We start from the raw sequence: 21,060 nt of genomic DNA on the forward strand, positions 1-21,060 counted from the left end.
TGAGAGAGTATTAGGCACAGATGGGGATTGAACCCATGATCTTTGGTTTACGAGACCAACGCCTTACCACTTGGCCACTGCACCCTCTGTTGGAGAAAGACGGCTTCTTGTTAAATTCGAAAAATGCACTCAAGCTTTATTTAGTATTAGTACTTTGTACATATGACAATACAATGCAAATCTTCAATCTATTGTTTGATTATATCCAACATAGTTATTATCATTCTTTGACTTGAAGGGATAAAAAATGTAGGGTGGCAGGGGTTATGCTTTGTTTGGTGTTTTGCAGTTAAATAAAGCACAAGTTCAGTTATGTAGAATATGGTTTCACTTATTCAATGTAGAAGTTTTATAAAATGTCTCTGATAAATAATCTACCCAGGTGAGGGTTTGTTGCTGATGGTGTCCTATTTTTTGTTTTATTTAGTGTTGACAGGACATTTTTTGAATTTTGAGATGCTCAAAATAATCCTAAGTGCAAGGTCAGTGTGCACCAAAACCACATCACATTATATCACTCACATTACCTGCACCCCCTCTCCACCTTGATAAAATAAAAGTTGGGCTTACACTGGTTAGGCCTTATCCCTCATTAAAATTGTCCAGCTGATGTTCAAGCACTTCTGTATCTTAATTCTTGTAGTGAAGCCCCCAGCATGTGCTCTTGTCTATAGTAAATTTTGGCCCAGTCTTGCTCATTGAAATGCTCCTGCTGCTGGCCAGTTGTATACTTCTATGCCGTCTTCAGTCTCTTAAATCTTGTAGTATGATGCCAAGCTCAAGAGTATATGCAGTGTTTCAAAAGTGGATCTTCGTCTGAGGTGTTCCAACGTTTGTAATGTAAGTCTCCACTTCTAGCACAAGGATTGCTCCTGGTTTCATACTTATAATCCATCCATGAGCTTTAGTTGGTAACTTTGTCTAGGCTGTGATCATGTCATGTCTGCTGCAGGCAGGAGGAAACTTTTCCCTTCTCCTCTTGCCTAGTGATTAGACTGTACATTCTCACGAAAAACTTGGTGAGAAGTTGCAGGAGGGGGCAGACTGAATTCTACTTTTGTTATCATAACAAAGAAATGCACAAGCAACAGTTTTTTCCATGATTGTGTTATCTCTGAGCCAACATTAATCCAGCAAGTGGATGGTGAACCCGGATGAGGACAATAACCTTCTCTTACCCTGGTGAATGGTACATGTTTTCTTCCTTACACCCAGATGAGATACATGCCTTCATAAATGAGGTTAATATGGTTCACTAGCTTATTGCCAATTATTATCACACTCAATACATTAATATGAGAGAGTATTAGGCACAGATGGGGATTGAACCCATGATCTTTGGTTTACGAGACCAATGCCTTACCACTTGGCCACTGCGCCCTCTGTTGGAGAAAGACGGCTTCTTGTTAAATTCGAAAAATGAACTCAAGCTTTATTTAGTATTAGTACTTTGTACATATGACAATACAATGCAAATCTTCAATCTATTGTTTGATTATATCCAACATAGTTATTATCATTCTTTGACTTGAAGGGATAAAAAATTTAGGGTGGCAGGGGTTATGCTTTGTTTGGTGTTTTGCAGTTAAATAAAGCACAAGTTCAGTTATGTAGAATATGGTTTCACTTATTCAATATAGAAGTTTTATAAAATGTCTCTGATAAATAATCTACCAAGGTGAGGGTTTGTTGCTGATGGTGTCCTATTTTTTGTTTTATTTAGTGTTGACAGGACATTTTTTGAATTTTGAGATGCTCAAAAAAATCCTAAGTGCAAGGTCAGTGTGCACCAAAACCACATCACATTATATCACTCACATTACCTGCACCCCCTCTCCACCTTGATAAAATAAAAGTTGGGCTTACACTGGTTAGGCCTTATCCCTCATTAAAATTGTCCGGCTGATGTTCAAGCACTTCTGTATCTTAATTCTTGTAGTGAAGCCCCCAGCATGTGCTCTTGTCTCTAGTAACTTTTGGCCCAGTCTTGCTCATTGAAATGCTCCTGCTGCTGGCCAGTTGTATACTTCTATGCCATCTTCAGTCTCTTAAATCTTGTAGTATGATGCCAAGCTCAAGAGTATATGCAGTGTTTCAAAAGTGGATCTTCGTCTGAGGTGTTCCAACGTTTGTAATGTAAGTCTCCACTTCTAGCACAGAGATTGCTCCTGGTTTCATACTTATAATCCATCCATGAGCTTTAGTTGGTAACTTTGTCTAGGCTGTGATCATGTCATGTCTGCTGCAGGCAGGAGGAAACTTTTCCCTTCTCCTCTTGCCCAGTGATTAGACTGTACATTCTCACGAAAAACTTGGTGAGAAGTTGCAGGAGGGGGCAGACTGAATTCTACTTTTGTTATCATAACAAAGAAATGCACAAGCAAGAGTTTTTCCATGATTGTGTTATCTCTGAGCCAACATTAATCCAGGAAGTGGATGGTGAACCCGGATGAGGACAATAACCTTCTCTTACCCTGGTGAATGGTACATGTTTTCTTCATTACACCCAGATGTGTTACATGCCTTCATAAATGAGGTTAATATGGTTCACTAGCTTATTGCCAATTATTATCACACTCAATACATTAATATGAGAGAGTATTAGGCACAGATGGGGATTGAACCCATGATCTTTGGTTTACGAGACCAACGCCTTACCACTTGGCCACTGCACCCTCTGTTGGAGAAAGACGGCTTCTTGTTAAATTCGAAAAATGCACTCAAGCTTTATTTAGTATTAGTACTTTGTACATATGACAATACAATGCAAATCTTCAATCTATTGTTTGATTATATCCAACATAGTTATTATCATTCTTTGACTTGAAGGGATAAAAAATGTAGGGTGGCAGGGGTTATGCTTTGTTTGGTGTTTTGCAGTTAAATAAAGCACAAGTTCAGTTATGTAGAATATGGTTTCACTTATTCAATGTAGAAGTTTTATAAAATGTCTCTGATAAATAATCTACCCAGGTGAGGGTTTGTTGCTGATGGTGTCCTATTTTTTGTTTTATTTAGTGTTGACAGGACATTTTTTGAATTTTGAGATGCTCAAAATAATCCTAAGTGCAAGGTCAGTGTGCACCAAAACCACATCACATTATATCACTCACATTACCTGCACCCCCTCTCCACCTTGATAAAATAAAAGTTGGGCTTACACTGGTTAGGCCTTATCCCTCATTAAAATTGTCCAGCTGATGTTCAAGCACTTCTGTATCTTAATTCTTGTAGTGAAGCCCCCAGCATGTGCTCTTGTCTATAGTAAATTTTGGCCCAGTCTTGCTCATTGAAATGCTCCTGCTGCTGGCCAGTTGTATACTTCTATGCCGTCTTCAGTCTCTTAAATCTTGTAGTATGATGCCAAGCTCAAGAGTATATGCAGTGTTTCAAAAGTGGATCTTCGTCTGAGGTGTTCCAACGTTTGTAATGTAAGTCTCCACTTCTAGCACAAGGATTGCTCCTGGTTTCATACTTATAATCCATCCATGAGCTTTAGTTGGTAACTTTGTCTAGGCTGTGATCATGTCATGTCTGCTGCAGGCAGGAGGAAACTTTTCCCTTCTCCTCTTGCCTAGTGATTAGACTGTACATTCTCACGAAAAACTTGGTGAGAAGTTGCAGGAGGGGGCAGACTGAATTCTACTTTTGTTATCATAACAAAGAAATGCACAAGCAACAGTTTTTTCCATGATTGTGTTATCTCTGAGCCAACATTAATCCAGCAAGTGGATGGTGAACCCGGATGAGGACAATAACCTTCTCTTACCCTGGTGAATGGTACATGTTTTCTTCCTTACACCCAGATGAGATACATGCCTTCATAAATGAGGTTAATATGGTTCACTAGCTTATTGCCAATTATTATCACACTCAATACATTAATATGAGAGAGTATTAGGCACAGATGGGGATTGAACCCATGATCTTTGGTTTACGAGACCAATGCCTTACCACTTGGCCACTGCGCCCTCTGTTGGAGAAAGACGGCTTCTTGTTAAATTCGAAAAATGAACTCAAGCTTTATTTAGTATTAGTACTTTGTACATATGACAATACAATGCAAATCTTCAATCTATTGTTTGATTATATCCAACATAGTTATTATCATTCTTTGACTTGAAGGGATAAAAAATTTAGGGTGGCAGGGGTTATGCTTTGTTTGGTGTTTTGCAGTTAAATAAAGCACAAGTTCAGTTATGTAGAATATGGTTTCACTTATTCAATATAGAAGTTTTATAAAATGTCTCTGATAAATAATCTACCAAGGTGAGGGTTTGTTGCTGAAGGTGTCCTATTTTTTGTTTTATTTAGTGTTGACAGGACATTTTTTGAATTTTGAGATGCTCAAAAAAATCCTAAGTGCAAGGTCAGTGTACACCAAAACCACATCACATTATATCACTCACATTACCTGCACCCCCTCTCCACCTTGATAAAATAAAAGTTGGGCTTACACTGGTTAGGCCTTATCCCTCATTAAAATTGTCCGGCTGATGTTCAAGCACTTCTGTATCTTAATTCTTGTAGTGAAGCCCCCAGCATGTGCTCTTGTCTCTAGTAAATTTTGGCCCAGTCTTGCTCATTGAAATGCTCCTGCTGCTGGCCAGTTGTATACTTCTATGCCGTCTTCAGTCTCTTAAATCTTGTAGTATGATGCCAAGCTCAAGAGTATATGCAGTTTTTCAAAAGTGGATCTTCGTCTGAGGTGTTCCAACGTTTGTAATGTAAGTTTCCACTTCTAGCACAGGGATTGCTCCTGGTTTCATACTTATAATCCATCCATGAGCTTTAGTTGGTAACTTTGTCTAGGCTGTGATCATGTCATGTCTGCTGCAGGCAGGAGGAAACTTTTCCCTTCTCCTCTTGCCCAGTGATTAGACTGTACATTCTCACGAAAAACTTGGTGAGAAGTTGCAGGAGGGGGCAGACTGAATTCTACTTTTGTTATCATAACAAAGAAATGCACAAGCAAGAGTTTTTCCATGATTGTGTTATCTCTGAGCCAACATTAATCCAGGAAGTGGATGGTGAAGCCGGATGAGGACAATAACCTTCTCTTACCCTGGTGAATGGTACATGTTTTCTTCCTTACACCCAGATGAGATACATGCCTTCATAAATGAGGTTAATATGGTTCACTAGCTTATTGCCAATTATTATCACACTCAATACATTAATTTGAGAGAGTATTAGGCAATGATGGGGATTGAACCCACGATCTTTGGTTTACGAGACCAACGCCTTACCACTTGGCCACTGCACCCTCTGTTGGATAAAGACGGCTTCTTGTTAAATTCGAAAAATGCACTCAAGTTTTATTTAGTATTAGTAATTTGTACATATGACAATACAATGCAAATCTTCAATCTATTGTTTGATTATATCCAACATAGTTATTATCATTCTTTGACTTGAAGGGATATAAAATGTAGGGTGGCAGGGGTTATGCTTTGTTTGGTGTTTTGCAGTTAAATAAAGCACAATTTCAGTTATGTAGAATATGGTTTCACTTATTCAATATAGAAGTTTTATAAAATGTCTCTGATAAATAATCTACCCAGGTGAGGGTTTGTTGCTGATGGTGTCCTATTTTTTGTTTTATTTAGTGTTGACAGGACATTTTTTGAATTTTGAGATGCTCAAAAAAATCCTAAGTGCAAGGTCAGTGTGCACCAAAACCACATCACATTATATCACATACATTACCTGCACCCCCTCTCCACCTTGATAAAATAAAAGTTGGGCTTACACTGGTTAGGCCTTATCCCTCATTAAAATTGTCCGGCTGATGTTCAAGCACTTCTGTATCTTAATTCTTGTAGTGAAGCCCCCAGCATGTGCTCTTGTCTCTAGTAAATTTTGGCCCGGTCTTGCTCATTGAAATGTTCCTGCTGCTGGCCAGTTGTATACTTCTATGCCATCTTCAGTCTCTTAAATCTTGTAGTATGATGCCAAGCTCAAGAGTATATGCAGTGTTTCAAAGGTGGATCTTCGTCTGAGGTGTTCCAACGTTTGTAATGTAAGTCTCCACTTCTAGCACAGGGATTGCTCCTGGTTTCATACTTATAATCCATCCATGAGCTTTAGTTGGTAACTTTGTCTAGGCTGTGATCATGTCATGTCTGCTGCAGGCAGGAGGAAACTTTTCCCTTCTCCTCTTGCCCAGTGATTAGACTGTACATTCTCACGAAAAACTTGGTGAGAAGTTGCAGGAGGGACCAGACTGAATTCTACTTTTGTTATCATAACAAAGAAATGCACAAGCAAGAGTTTTTCCATGATTGTGTTATCTCTGAGCCAACATTAATCCAGGAAGTGGATGGTGAAGCCGGATGAGGACAATAACCATCTCTTATCCTGGTGAATGGTACATGTTTTCTTCCTTACACCCAGATGAGATACATGCCTTCATAAATGAGGTTAATATGGTTCACCAGCTTATTGCCAATTATTATCACAATCAATACATTAATTTGCGAGAGTATTAGGCACAGATGGGGATTGAACACACGATCTTTGGTTTACGAGACCAACGCCTTACCACTTGGCCACTGCGCCATCTGTTGGAAAAAGACGGCTTCTTGTTAAATTCGAAAAATGCACTCAAGCTTTATTTAGTATTAGTACTTTGTACATATGACAATACAATGCAAATCTTCAATCTATTGTTTGATTATATCCAACACAGTTATTATCATTTTTTGACTTGAAGGGATAAAAAATGTAGGGTGGCAGGGGTTATGCTTTGTTTGGTGTTTTGCAGTTAAATAAAGCACAAGTTCAGTTATGTAGAATATGGTTTCACTTATTCAATATAGAAGTTTTATAAAATGTCTCTGATAAATAATCTACCAAGGTGAGGGTTTGTTGCTGATGGTGTCCTATTTTTTGTTTTATTTAGTGTTGACAGGACATTTTTTGAATTTTGAGATGCTCAAAAAAATCCTAAGTGCAAGGTCAGTGTGCACCAAAACCACATCACATTATATCACATACATTACCTGCACCCCCTCTCCACCTTGATAAAATAAAAGTTGGGCTTACACTGGTTAGGCCTTATCCCTCATTAAAATTGTCCGGCTGATGTTCAAGCACTTCTGTATCTTAATTCTTGTAGTGAAGCCCCCAGCATGTGCTCTTGTCTCTAGTAAATTTTGGCCCGGTCTTGCTCATTGAAATGTTCCTGCTTCTGGCCAGTTGTATACTTCTATGCCATCTTCAGTCTCTTAAATCTTGTAGTATGATGCCAAGCTCAAGAGTATATGCAGTGTTTCAAAAGTGGATCTTCGTCTGAGGTGTTCCAACGTTTGTAATGTAAGTTTCCACTTCTAGCACAGGGATTGCTCCTGGTTTCATACTTATAATCCATCCATGAGCTTTAGTTGGTAACTTTGTCTAGGCTGTGATCATGTCATGTCTGCTGCAGGCAGGAGGAAACTTTTCCCTTCTCCTCTTGCCCAGTGATTAGACTGTACATTCTCACGAAAAACTTGGTGAGAAGTTGCAGGAGGGGGCAGACTGAATTCTACTTTTGTTATCATAACAAAGAAATGCACAAGCAAGAGTTTTTCCATGATTGTGTTATCTCTGAGCCAACATTAATCCAGGAAGTGGATGGTGAAGCCGGATGAGGACAATAACCTTCTCTTACCCTGGTGAATGGTACATGTTTTCTTCCTTACACCCAGATGAGATACATGCCTTCATAAATGAGGTTAATATGGTTCCCCAGCTTATTGCCAATTATTATCACACTCAATACAATAATTTGAGAGAGTATTAGGCACAGATGTGGATTGAACCCACGATCTTTGGTTTACGAGAGCAACGCCTTACCACTTGGCCACTGCACCATCTGTTGGAGAAAGACGGCTTCTTGTTAAATTCGAAAAATGCACTCAAGCTTTATTTAGTATTAGTACTTTGTACATATGACAATGCAATGCAAATCTTCAATCTATTGTTTGATTATATTCAACATAGTTATTATCATTCTTTGACTTGAAGGGATAAAAAATGTAGGGTGGCAGGGGTTATGCTTTGTTTGGTGTTTTGCAGTTAAATAAAGCACAAGTTCAGTTATGTAGAATATGGTTTCACTTATTCAATATAGAAGTTTTATAAAATGTCTCTAATAAATAATCTACCCAGGTGAGGGTTTGTTGCTGATGGTGTCCTATTTTTTGTTTTATTTAGTGTTGACAGGACATTTTTAGAATTTTGAGATGCTCAAAAAAATCCTAAGTGCAAGGTCAGTGTGCACCAAAACCACATCACATTATATCACTCACATTACCTGCACCCCCTCTCCACCTTGATAAAATAAAAGTTGGGCTTACACTGGTTAGGCCTTATCCCTCATTAAAATTGTCCGGCTGATGTTCAAGCACTTCTGTATCTTAATTCTTGTAGTGAAGCCCCCATCATGTGCTCTTGTCTCTAGTAAATTTTGGCCCAGTCTTGCTCATTGAAATGCTCCTGCTGCTGGCCAGTTGTATACTTCTATGCCATCTTCAGTCTCTTAAATCTTGTAGTATGATGCCAAGCTCAAGAGTATATGCAGTGTTTCAAAAGTGGATCTTCGTCTGAGGTGTTCCAACGTTTGTAATGTAAGTCTCCACTTCTAGCACAGGGATTGCTCCTGGTTTCATACTTATAATCCATCCATGAGCTTTAGTTGGTAACTTTGTCTAGGCTGTGATCATGTCATGTCTGCTGCAGGCAGGAGGAAACTTTTCCCTTCTCCTCTTGCCCAGTGATTAGACTGTACATTCTCACGAAAAACTTGGTGAGAAGTTGCAGGAGGGGGCAGACTGAATTCTACTTTTGTTATCATAACAAAGAAATGCACAAGCAAGAGTTTTTCCATGATTGTGTTATCTCTGAGCCAACATTAATCCAGGAAGTGGATGGTGAAGCTGGATGAGGACAATAACCTTCTCTTATCCTGGTGAATGGTACATGTTTTCTTCCTTACACCCAGATGAGAAACATGCCTTCATAAATGAGGTTAATATGGTTCACTAGCTTATTGCCAATTATTATCACACTCAATACATTAATATGAGAGAGTATTAGGCACAGATGGGGATTGAACCCATGATCTTTGGTTTACGAGACCAACGCCTTACCACTTGGCCACTGCGCCCTCTGTTGGAGAAAGACGGCTTCTTGTTAAATTCGAAAAATGCACTCAAGCTTTATTTAGTATTAGTACTTTGTACATATGACAATACAATGCAAATCTTCAATCTATTGTTTGATTATATCCAACATAGTTATTATCATTCTTTGACTTGAAGGGATAAAAAATGTAGGGTGGCAGGGGTTATGCTTTGTTTGGTGTTTTGCAGTTAAATAAAGCACAAGTTCAGTTATGTAGAATATGGTTTCACTTATTCAATGTAGAAGTTTTATAAAATGTCTCTGATAAATAATCTACCCAGGTGAGGGTTTGTTGCTGATGGTGTCCTATTTTTTGTTTTATTTAGTGTTGACAGGACATTTTTTGAATTTTGAGATGCTCAAAATAATCCTAAGTGCAAGGTCAGTGTGCACCAAAACCACATCACATTATATCACTCACATTACCTGCACCCCCTCTCCACCTTGATAAAATAAAAGTTGGGCTTACACTGGTTAGGCCTTATCCCTCATTAAAATTGTCCAGCTGATGTTCAAGCACTTCTGTATCTTAATTCTTGTAGTGAAGCCCCCAGCATGTGCTCTTGTCTATAGTAAATTTTGGCCCAGTCTTGCTCATTGAAATGCTCCTGCTGCTGGCCAGTTGTATACTTCTATGCCGTCTTCAGTCTCTTAAATCTTGTAGTATGATGCCAAGCTCAAGAGTATATGCAGTGTTTCAAAAGTGGATCTTCGTCTGAGGTGTTCCAACGTTTGTAATGTAAGTCTCCACTTCTAGCACAAGGATTGCTCCTGGTTTCATACTTATAATCCATCCATGAGCTTTAGTTGGTAACTTTGTCTAGGCTGTGATCATGTCATGTCTGCTGCAGGCAGGAGGAAACTTTTCCCTTCTCCTCTTGCCTAGTGATTAGACTGTACATTCTCACGAAAAACTTGGTGAGAAGTTGCAGGAGGGGGCAGACTGAATTCTACTTTTGTTATCATAACAAAGAAATGCACAAGCAACAGTTTTTTCCATGATTGTGTTATCTCTGAGCCAACATTAATCCAGCAAGTGGATGGTGAACCCGGATGAGGACAATAACCTTCTCTTACCCTGGTGAATGGTACATGTTTTCTTCCTTACACCCAGATGAGATACATGCCTTCATAAATGAGGTTAATATGGTTCACTAGCTTATTGCCAATTATTATCACACTCAATACATTAATATGAGAGAGTATTAGGCACAGATGGGGATTGAACCCATGATCTTTGGTTTACGAGACCAATGCCTTACCACTTGGCCACTGCGCCCTCTGTTGGAGAAAGACGGCTTCTTGTTAAATTCGAAAAATGAACTCAAGCTTTATTTAGTATTAGTACTTTGTACATATGACAATACAATGCAAATCTTCAATCTATTGTTTGATTATATCCAACATAGTTATTATCATTCTTTGACTTGAAGGGATAAAAAATTTAGGGTGGCAGGGGTTATGCTTTGTTTGGTGTTTTGCAGTTAAATAAAGCACAAGTTCAGTTATGTAGAATATGGTTTCACTTATTCAATATAGAAGTTTTATAAAATGTCTCTGATAAATAATCTACCAAGGTGAGGGTTTGTTGCTGAAGGTGTCCTATTTTTTGTTTTATTTAGTGTTGACAGGACATTTTTTGAATTTTGAGATGCTCAAAAAAATCCTAAGTGCAAGGTCAGTGTACACCAAAACCACATCACATTATATCACTCACATTACCTGCACCCCCTCTCCACCTTGATAAAATAAAAGTTGGGCTTACACTGGTTAGGCCTTATCCCTCATTAAAATTGTCCGGCTGATGTTCAAGCACTTCTGTATCTTAATTCTTGTAGTGAAGCCCCCAGCATGTGCTCTTGTCTCTAGTAACTTTTGGCCCAGTCTTGCTCATTGAAATGCTCCTGCTGCTGGCCAGTTGTATACTTCTGTGCCATCTTCAGTCTCTTAAATCTTGTAGTATGATGCCAAGCTCAAGAGTATATGCAGTGTTTCAAAAGTGGATCTTCGTCTGAGGTGTTCCAACGTTTGTAATGTAAGTCTCCACTTCTAGCACAGAGATTGCTCCTGGTTTCATACTTATAATCCATCCATGAGCTTTAGTTGGTAACTTTGTCTAGGCTGTGATCATGTCATGTCTGCTGCAGGCAGGAGGAAACTTTTCCCTTCTCCTCTTGCCCAGTGATTAGATTGTACATTCTCACGAAAAACTTGGTGAGAAGTTGCAGGAGGGGGCAGACTGAATTCTACTTTGGTTATCATAACAAAGAAATGCACAAGCAACAGTTTTTCCATGATTGTGTTATCTCTGAGCCAACATTAATCCAGGAAGTGGATGGTGAACCCGGATGAGGACAATAACCTTCTCTTACCCTGGTGAATGGTACATGTTTTCTTCCTTACACCCAGATGAGATACATGCTTTCATAAATGAGGTTAATATGGTTCACTAGCTTATTGCCAATTATTATCACACTCAATACATTAATTTGAGAGAGTATTAGGCACAGATGGGGATTGAACCCATGATCTTTGGTTTACGAGACCAACGCCTTACCACTTGGCCACTGCGCCCTCTGTTGAAGAAAGACGGCTTCTTGTTAAATTCAAAAAATGCACTCAAGCTTTATTTAGTATTAGTACTTTGTACATATGACAATACAATGCAAATCTTCAATCTATTGTTTGATTATATCCAACATAGTTATTATCATTCTTTGACTTGAAGGGATAAAAAATGTAGGGTGGCAGGGGTTATGCTTTGTTTGGTGTTTTGCAGTTAAATAAAGCACAAGTTCAGTTATGTAGAATATGGTTTCACTTATTCAATGTAGAAGTTTTATAAAATGTCTCTGATAAATAATCTACCCAGGTGAGGGTTTGTTGCTGATGGTGTCCTATTTTTTGTTTTATTTAGTGTTGACAGGACATTTTTTGAATTTTGAGATGCTCAAAATAATCCTAAGTGCAAGGTCAGTGTGCACCAAAACCACATCACATTATATCACTCACATTACCTGCACCCCCTCTACACCTTGATAAAATAAAAGTTGGGCTTACACTGGTTAGGCCTTATCCCTCATTAAAATTGTCCAGCTGATGTTCAAGCACTTCTGTATCTTAATTCTTGTAGTGAAGCCCCCAGCATGTGCTCTTGTCTATAGTAAATTTTGGCCCAGTCTTGCTCATTGAAATGCTCCTGCTGCTGGCCAGTTGTATACTTCTATGCCGTCTTCAGTCTCTTAAATCTTGTAGTATGATGCCAAGCTCAAGAGTATATACAGTGTTTCAAAAGTGGATCTTCGTCTGAGGTGTTCCAACGTTTGTAATGTAAGTCTCCACTTCTAGCACAAGGATTGCTCCTGGTTTCATACTTATAATCCATCCATGAGCTTTAGTTGGTAACTTTGTCTAGGCTGTGATCATGTCATGTCTGCTGCAGGCAGGAGGAAACTTTTCCCTTCTCCTCTTGCCCAGTGATTAGACTGTACATTCTCACGAAAAACTTGGTGAGAAGTTGCAGGAGGGGGCAGACTGAATTCTACTTTTGTTATCATAACAAAGAAATGCACAAGCAACAGTTTTTCCATGATTGTGTTATCTCTGAGCCAACATTAATCCAGCAAATGGATGGTGAACCCGGATGAGGACAATAACCTTCTCTTACCCTGGTGAATGGTACATGTTTTCTTCATTACACCCAGATGAGATACATGCCTTCATAAATGAGGTTAATATGGTTCACTAGCTTATTGCCAATTATTATCACACTCAATACATTAATATGAGAGAGTATTAGGCACAGATGGGGATTGAACCCATGATCTTTGGTTTACGAGACCAACGCCTTACCACTTGGCCACTGCGCCCTCTGTTGGAGAAAGACGGCTTCTTGTTAAATTCGAAAAATGAACTCAAGCTTTATTTAGTATTAGTACTTTGTACATATGACAATACAATGCAAATCTTCAATCTATTGTTTGATTATATCCAACATAGTTATTATCGTTCTTTGACTTGAAGGGATAAAAAATGTAGGGTGGCAGGGGTTATGCTTTGTTTGGTGTTTTGCAGTTAAATAAAGCACAAGTTCAGTTATGTAGAATATGGTTTCACTTATTCAATATAGAAGTTTTATAAAATGTCTCTGATAAATAATCTACCCAGGTGAGGGTTTGTTGCTGATGGTGTCCTATTTTTTGTTTTATTTAGTGTTGACAGGACATTTTTTGAATTTTGAGATGCTCAAAAAAATCCTAAGTGCAAGGTCAGTGTACACCAAAACCACATCACATTATATCACTCACATTACCTGCACCCCCTCTCCACCTTGATAAAATAAAAGTTGGGCTTACACTGGTTAGGCCTTATCCCTCATTAAAATTGTCCGGCTGATGTTCAAGCACTTCTGTATCTTAATTCTTGTAGTGAAGCCCCCAGCATGTGCTCTTGTCTCTAGTAACTTTTGGCCCAGTCTTGCTCATTGAAATGCTCCTGCTGCTGGCCAGTTGTATACTTCTGTGCCATCTTCAGTCTCTTAAATCTTGTAGTATGATGCCAAGCTCAAGAGTATATGCAGTGTTTCAAAAGTGGATCTTCGTCTGAGGTGTTCCAACGTTTGTAATGTAAGTCTCCACTTCTAGCACAGAGATTGCTCCTGGTTTCATACTTATAATCCATCCATGAGCTTTAGTTGGTAACTTTGTCTAGGCGGTGATCATGTCATGTCTGCTGCAGGCAGGAGGAAACTTTTCCCTTCTCCTCTTGCCCAGTGATTAGACTGTACATTCTCACGAAAAACTTGGTGAGAAGTTGCAGGAGGGGGCAGACTGAATTCTACTTTTGTTATCATAACCAAGAAATGAGCAACAGTTTTTCCATGATTGTGTTATCTCTGAGCCAACATTAATCCAGGAAGTGGATGGTGACATCGGATGAGGACAATAACCTTCTCTTACCCTGGTGAACAGTACATGTTTTCTTCATTACACCCAGATGAGATACATGCCTTCATAAATGAGGTTAATATGGTTAACTAGCTTATTGCCAATTATTATCACACTCAATACATTAATTTGAGAGAGTATTAGGCACAGATGGGGATTGAACCCATGATCTTTGGTTTACGAGACCAACGCCTTACCACTTGGCCACTGCGCCCTCTGTTGGAGAAAGACGGCTTCTTGTTAAATTCGAAAAATGCACTCAAGCTTTATTTAGTATTAGTACTTTGTACATATGACAATACAATGCAAATCTTCAATCTATTGTTTGATTATATCCAACATAGTTATTATCATTCTTTGACTTGAAGGGATAAAAAATGTAGGGTGGCAAGGGTTATGCTTTGTTTGTTGTTTTTCAGTTAAATAAAGCACAAGTTCAGTTATGTAGAATATGGTTTCACTTATTCAATATAGAAGTTTTATAAAATGTCTCTGATAAATAATCTACCCAGGTGAGGGTTTGTTGCTGATGGTGTCCTATGTTTTGTTTTATTTAGTGTTGACAGGACACTTTTTGAATTTTGAGATGCTCAAAATAATCCTAAGTGCAAGGTCAGTGTGCACCAAAACCACATCCCATTATATCACTCACATTACCTGCACCCCCTCTCCACCTTGATAAAATAAAAGTTGGGCTTACACTGGTTAGGCCTTATCCCTCGTTAAAATTGTCCGGCTGATGTTCAAGCACTTCTGTATCTAAATTCTTGTAGTGAAGCCCCCAGCATGTGCTCTTGTCTCTAGTAAATTTTGGCCCAGTCTTGCTCATTGAAATGCTCCTGCTGCTGGCCAGTTGTATACTTCTGTGCCATCTTCAGTCTCTTAAATCTTGTAGTATGATGCCAAGCTCAAGAGTATATTCAGTGTTTCAAAAGTGGATCTTCGTCTGAGGTGTTCCAACGTTTGTAATGTAAGTCTCCACTTCTAGCACAGAGATCGCTCCTGGTTTCATACTTATAATCCATCCATGAGCTTTAGTTTTTTTTTTTTTTTTTTTTAAAGTAGATTTTTATTAGGTTTTCACATATTACACAAATCATAGAACGAACAGTGTCTTAGATGTCAACTGTAGATATAACAAACAGAGTAACTAACAACAGAATGCTCATTATACATAAGACTATGTAAACAGCCAGATGATGACCTTTGGTGCGAACACCTCTTTAAATGAAGAGCTATGGAGCGCGACCCACGATTTGGTGGGGAACCCCTCTCCACCTAGACACCCCTTACGGGATCAATTCTGTGTCCGGGAGGAGAGCAGTGCCCCCAGGGAGCGGCTCAGGGTCCCATTCGTATCGAGATCAAATTCTTTACAAACCATAATACGGTAATAACATAACATAGGTACGACAACTGGGTACAATAGCGTAACGGATGTGGAATAGAGATTCTCTAGAACAACGTCTGTTAAACCCAGTGTAGTAGGACCTCAGGGTGGGTGAGAACAGTTTTCCAGCGGTAGAATGTTGGTGTGTGCAATCCACGTCGACCAGGGGGTCCAGTTTTGGAACACCTGATCCCTTTTGGGATTACTGCGTGCAAGCGTCGTTTCGTATGTGTAATGTAGATGTGTGGTGTTTATTACTTCCGCTAAAGTCGGTGGAGAAGGGTTTTTCCACCGTCTGGTTATCCCCAGTCTAGCTGCCAGCAAGATATGGGAGATAGAGTGTCTCATCTTTGTAGGGAGTAAGTCAAGACTCAGGGAGAGCAAAGCCAGGTCAGGACTAGGGGAAATTGCAATTTGGGATATGTCAGATATTAACTTAAAGGTCGCCTCCCAAAAGGAAGTCAGTTTGGGGCAACTCCAAAAAATATGGAGTATATCCCCTTTAATCCCACATTGTCTCCAGCACTCCGTAGAGTGTTTATCAGAGAACTTTGATATCTTGTCTGGGGTTAAGTACCATCTTTGAGTGATTTTAATCATTAGTTCCCATAATGTGGCACATCTGGTGTATTGGTAAGTGGATTTGATTGCTTTGGCCCATTGTTCGGGTGTGTACGTTAGGCTGAGATCTCTTTCCCATTTAAGCATAGGAGCTGATTTATCAAGTGTGTGTTTTTGTTGGAGTATAGTGTAGAATAGAGATATGCCTTTGTGTTTGCAAGCCGGGTTCGTAAGAAAAAGCCACGCAGGGTGGGGAATTTTGCATGGCCAGTCTGGAGATGTGTGGAGGTAATGCTTGGTTCTGAAGTACAGGTAGAGGTCTGAGTTTGGAAGATAGTATTCTTTCTGCAGGTCAGGGAATGCTTTTAGTCGCCCCGATGCGAAAAGATCATCAATATGTGATATCCCTTTGGTTCGCCAAGATGCATAGGACACTAAGTCTATTTTCTCTTGGAGTACGGGTAGCGGAGTTTTTAACGTGGCCCTGATAGTATGATTGTTGGTGAGGTGTAGAAATCTGTTCCATGTCCTGAGGGTGGCTAACATAGTGGGGGGGAAATGTGGATTTTTGGTGAGATGGCACTTGGAGGAGAGCAACCATACGTGTAGGTTTTTCCCCGGGGTTAGTGATGCTTCTAACTGTCCCCAAAGAGTAGTTTGAGAGGGGGCTATCCATTCTCGCATTTGTGTCAAGATAGTTGCCATGTAATAATCGTGGAAGTCAATGCAGCCTGCCCCTCCCGCCGTGCGATGTTTAACAAGGAGTTTGTGTGCACTTCTTGCCTTTTTACCTTGCCATAGAAAGGCTGACAGCATAGCTTGTAATGATTTAATAAAGGAGTGGGGAATGGTGATCGGTAATGTCCGGAATAGGTACAATACTTGGGGTAGATGAAGCATTTTGAAGGCTGCGAGGCGGCCCATCCACGACAGCTCAAAGGATGCCAGTTTGCGAAGATCGTTCTGTAATTGAGTGCGGAAGGGAATGAAGTTGTGGGAGAAGAGGTCTGCCGTGTTATTGGTTAATTGAACCCCTAGATAAGTGATGCTCCCATCCGCCCATGAATATGGAAACAGGTTTCGTAGCTTGGAACTGGTGGAGGGATCAAGGCCCAAATTTAAGATTTGCGATTTGGCTTCGTTTACTTTATAAAATGATACTTTGCTGAATGAGCTTTAGTTTTTAACTTTGTCTAGGCTGTGATCATGTCATGTCTGCTGCAGGCAGGAGGAAACTTTTCCCTTCTCCTCTTGCCCAGTGATTAGACTGTACATTCTCATGAAAAACTTGGTGAGAAGTTGCAGGAGGGGGCAGACTGAATTCTACTTTTGTTATCATAACAAAGAAATGCACAAGCAACAGTTTTTCCATGATTGTGTTATCTCTGAGCCAACATTAATTCAGGAAGTGGATGGTGAACCCGGATGAGGACAATAACCTTCTCTTACCCTGGTGAATGGTACATGTTTTCTTCCTTACACCCAGATGAGATACATGCCTTCATAAATGAGGTTAATATGGTTCACTAGCTTATTGCCAATTATTATCACACTCAATACATTAATTTGAGAGAGTATTAGACACAGATGGGGATTGAACCCATGATCTTTGGTTTACGAGACCAACGCCTTACCACTTGGCCACTGCGCCCTCTGTTGGAGAAAGATGGCTTCTTGTTAAATTCGAAAAATGCACTCAAGCTTTATTTAGTATTAGTACTTTGTACATATGACAATACAATGCAAATCTTCAATCTATTGTTTGATTATATCCAACATAGTTATTATCATTCTTTGACTTGAAGGGATAACAAATGTAGGGTGGCAGGGGTTATGCTTTGTTTGGTGTTTTGCAGTTAAATAAAGCACAAGTTCAGTTATGTAGAATATGGTTTCACTTATTCAATATAGAAGTTTTATAAAATGTCTCTGATAAATAATCTACCCAGGTGAGGGTTTGTTGCTGATGGTGTCCTATTTTTTGTTTTATTTAGTGTTGACAGGACATTTTTTGAATTTTGAGATGCTCAAAATAATCCTAAGTGCAAGGTCAGTGTGCACCAAAACCACATCACATTATATCACTCACATTACCTGCACCCCCTCTCCACCTTGATAAAATAAAAGTTGGGCTTACACTGGTTAGGCCTTATCCCTCATTAAAATTGTTCGGCTGATGTTCAAGCACTTCTGTATCTAAATTCTTGTAGTGAAGCCCCCAGCATGTGCTCTGGTCTCTAGTAAATTTTGGCAGAGTCTTGCTCATTGAAATGCTCCTGCTGCTGGCCAGTTGTATACTTCTGTGCCATCTTCAGTCTCTTAAATCTTGTAGTATGATGCCAAGCTCAAGAGTATATGCAGTGTTTCAAAAGTGGATCTTCGTCTGAGGTGTTCCAACGTCTGTAATGTAAGTCTCCACTTCTAGCACAGAGATTGCTCCTGGTTTCATAGTTATAATCCATCCATGAGCTTTAGTTGGTAACTTTGTCTAGGCTGTGATCATGTCATGTCTGCTGCAGGCAGGAGGAAACTTTTCCCTTCTCCTCTTGACCAGTGATTAGACTGTACATTCTCACGAAAAACTTGGTGAGAAGTTGCAGGAGGGGGCAGACTGAATTCTACTTTTGTTATCATAACAAAGAAATGCACAAGCAACAGTTTTTCCATGATTGTGTTATCTCTGAGCCAACATTAATCCAGGAAGTGGATGGTGACATCGGATGAGGACAATAACCTTCTCTTACCCTGGTGAACGGTACATGTTTTCTTCATTACACCCAGATGAGATACATGCCTTCATAAATGAGGTTAATATGGTTCACTAGCTTATTGCCAATTATTATCACACTCAATACATTAATTTGAGAGAGTATTAGGCACAGATGGGGATTGAACCCATGATCTTTGGTTTACGAGACCAACGCCTTACCACTTGGCCACTGCGCCCTCTGTTGGAGAAAGATGGCTTCTTGTTAAATTCGAAAAATGCACTCAAGCTTTATTTAGTATTAGTACTTTGTACATATGACAATACAATGCAAATCTTCAATCTATTGTTTGATTATATCCAACATAGTTATTATCATTCTTTGACTTGAAGGGATAACAAATGTAGGGTGGCAGGGGTTATGCTTTGTTTGGTGTTTTGCAGTTAAATAAAGCACAAGTTCAGTTATGTAGAATATGGTTTCACTTATTCAATATAGAAGTTTTATAAAATGTCTCTGATAAATAATCTACCCAGGTGAGGGTTTGTTGCTGATGGTGTCCTATTTTTTGTTTTATTTAGTGTTGACGGGACATTTTTTGAATTTTGAGATGCTCAAAATAATCCTAAGTGCAAGGTCAGTGTGCACCAAAACCACATCACATTATATCACTCACATTACCTGCACCCCCTCTCCACCTTGATAAAATAAAAGTTGGGCTTACACTGGTTAGGCCTTATCCCTCATTAAAATTGTCCGGCTGATGTTCAAGCACTTCTGTATCTAAATTCTTGTAGTGAAGCCCCCAGCATGTGCTCTTGTCTCTAGTAAATTTTGGCCCAGTCTTGCTCATTGAAATGCTCCTGCTGCTGGCCAGTTGTATACTTCTGTGCCATCTTCAGTCTCTTAAATCTTGTAGTATGATGCCAAGCTCAAGAGTATATGCAGTGTTTCAAAAGTGGATCTTCGTCTGAGGTGTTCCAACGTTTGTAATGTAAGTCTCCACTTCTAGCACAGAGATTGCTCCTGGTTTCATACTTATAATCCATCCATGAGCTTTAGTTTTTAACTTTGTCTAGGCTGTGATCATGTCATGTCTGCTGCAGGCAGGAGGAAACTTTTCCCTTCTCCTCTTGCCCAGTGATTAGACTGTACATTCTCATGAAAAACTTGTTGAGAAGTTGCAGGAGGGGGCAGACTGAATTCTACTTTTGTTATCATAACAAAGAAATGCACAAGCAACAGTTTTTCCATGATTGTGTTATCTCTGAGCCAACATTAATCCAGGAAGTGGATGGTGAAGCCGGATGAGGACAATAACCTTCTCTTACCCTGGTGAATGGTACATGTTTTCTTCCTTACACCCAGATGAGATACATGCCTTCATAAATGAGGTTAATATGGTTCACTATCTTATTGCCAATTATTATCATACTCAATACATTAATTTGAGAGAGTAATAGGCACAGATGGGGATTGAACCCATGATCTTTGGTTTACGAGACCAACGCCTTACCACTTGGCCACTGCGCCCTTTGTTGGAGAAAGACGGCTTCTTGTTAAATTCGAAAAATGCACTCAAGCTTTATTTAGTATTAGTACTTTGTACATATGACAATACAATGCAAATCTTCAATCTATTGTTTGATTATATCCAACATAGTTATTATCATTCTTTGACTTGAAGGGATAAAAAATGTAGGGTGGCAGGGGTTATGCTTTGTTTGGTGTTTTGCAGTTAAATAAAGCACAAGTTCAGTTATGTAGAATATGGTTTCACTTATTCAATATAGAAGTTTTATAAAATGTCTCTGATAAATAATCTACCCAGGGGAGGGTTTGTTGCTGATGGTGTCCTATTTTTTGTTTTATTTAGTGTTGACAGGACATTTTTTGAATTTTGAGATGCTCAAAATAATCCTAAGCGCAAGGTCAGTGTGCACCAAAACCACATCACATTATATCACTCACATTCCCTGCACCCCCTCTCCACCTTGATAAAATAAAAGTTGGGCTTACACTGGTTAGGCCTTATCCCTCATTAAAATTGTCCAGCTGATGTTCAAGCACTTCTGTATCTTAATTCTTGTAGTGAAGCCCCCAGCATGTGCTCTTGTCTATAGTAAATTTTGGCCCAGTCTTGCTCATTGAAATGCTCCTGCTGCTGGCCAGTTGTATACTTCTATGCCGTCTTCAGTCTCTTAAATCTTGTAGTATGATGCCAAGCTCAAGAGTATATGCAGTGTTTCAAAAGTGGATCTTCGTCTGAGGTGTTCCAACGTTTGTA

At 39.4% G+C, this 21,060-nt stretch overlaps 14 non-coding genes across 14 annotated transcripts; all 14 read right to left on the minus strand.

The window, feature by feature from the left end:
• Positions 1 to 12: 12 nt before the first annotated feature.
• Positions 13 to 84, minus strand: TRNAT-CGU (transfer RNA threonine (anticodon CGU)). The gene has a single exon. It is a non-coding gene; the product is annotated as a tRNA-Thr (tRNA).
• Positions 85 to 1,308: 1,224 nt separating this feature from the next.
• On the minus strand, positions 1,309 to 1,380 carry TRNAT-CGU (transfer RNA threonine (anticodon CGU)). The gene has a single exon. It is a non-coding gene; the product is annotated as a tRNA-Thr (tRNA).
• A 1,223-nt stretch (positions 1,381 to 2,603) lies between these two features.
• On the minus strand, positions 2,604 to 2,675 carry TRNAT-CGU (transfer RNA threonine (anticodon CGU)). The gene has a single exon. It is a non-coding gene; the product is annotated as a tRNA-Thr (tRNA).
• A 1,224-nt stretch (positions 2,676 to 3,899) lies between these two features.
• TRNAT-CGU (transfer RNA threonine (anticodon CGU)) lies at positions 3,900 to 3,971 on the minus strand. Its single transcript has one exon. It is a non-coding gene; the product is annotated as a tRNA-Thr (tRNA).
• A 1,222-nt stretch (positions 3,972 to 5,193) lies between these two features.
• On the minus strand, positions 5,194 to 5,267 carry TRNAT-CGU (transfer RNA threonine (anticodon CGU)). The gene has a single exon. It is a non-coding gene; the product is annotated as a tRNA-Thr (tRNA).
• Positions 5,268 to 6,489: 1,222 nt separating this feature from the next.
• On the minus strand, positions 6,490 to 6,561 carry TRNAT-CGU (transfer RNA threonine (anticodon CGU)). The gene has a single exon. It is a non-coding gene; the product is annotated as a tRNA-Thr (tRNA).
• Positions 6,562 to 9,079: 2,518 nt separating this feature from the next.
• TRNAT-CGU (transfer RNA threonine (anticodon CGU)) lies at positions 9,080 to 9,151 on the minus strand. The gene has a single exon. It is a non-coding gene; the product is annotated as a tRNA-Thr (tRNA).
• Positions 9,152 to 10,375: 1,224 nt separating this feature from the next.
• TRNAT-CGU (transfer RNA threonine (anticodon CGU)) lies at positions 10,376 to 10,447 on the minus strand. The gene has a single exon. It is a non-coding gene; the product is annotated as a tRNA-Thr (tRNA).
• A 1,223-nt stretch (positions 10,448 to 11,670) lies between these two features.
• On the minus strand, positions 11,671 to 11,742 carry TRNAT-CGU (transfer RNA threonine (anticodon CGU)). Its single transcript has one exon. It is a non-coding gene; the product is annotated as a tRNA-Thr (tRNA).
• Positions 11,743 to 12,965: 1,223 nt separating this feature from the next.
• Positions 12,966 to 13,037, minus strand: TRNAT-CGU (transfer RNA threonine (anticodon CGU)). The gene has a single exon. It is a non-coding gene; the product is annotated as a tRNA-Thr (tRNA).
• A 1,219-nt stretch (positions 13,038 to 14,256) lies between these two features.
• TRNAT-CGU (transfer RNA threonine (anticodon CGU)) lies at positions 14,257 to 14,328 on the minus strand. The gene has a single exon. It is a non-coding gene; the product is annotated as a tRNA-Thr (tRNA).
• Positions 14,329 to 17,644: 3,316 nt separating this feature from the next.
• Positions 17,645 to 17,716, minus strand: TRNAT-CGU (transfer RNA threonine (anticodon CGU)). The gene has a single exon. It is a non-coding gene; the product is annotated as a tRNA-Thr (tRNA).
• Positions 17,717 to 18,939: 1,223 nt separating this feature from the next.
• Positions 18,940 to 19,011, minus strand: TRNAT-CGU (transfer RNA threonine (anticodon CGU)). The gene has a single exon. It is a non-coding gene; the product is annotated as a tRNA-Thr (tRNA).
• A 1,223-nt stretch (positions 19,012 to 20,234) lies between these two features.
• Positions 20,235 to 20,306, minus strand: TRNAT-CGU (transfer RNA threonine (anticodon CGU)). The gene has a single exon. It is a non-coding gene; the product is annotated as a tRNA-Thr (tRNA).
• Positions 20,307 to 21,060: the final 754 nt, after the last annotated feature.

The sequence above is a fragment of the Lithobates pipiens genome, unplaced genomic scaffold (assembly GCF_037356315.1).
Source record: "Lithobates pipiens isolate NorthernLeopardFrog02 unplaced genomic scaffold, aLitPip1_a1.2 Scaffold_13, whole genome shotgun sequence".
Lineage (NCBI taxonomy): Eukaryota > Metazoa > Chordata > Amphibia > Anura > Ranidae > Lithobates > Lithobates pipiens.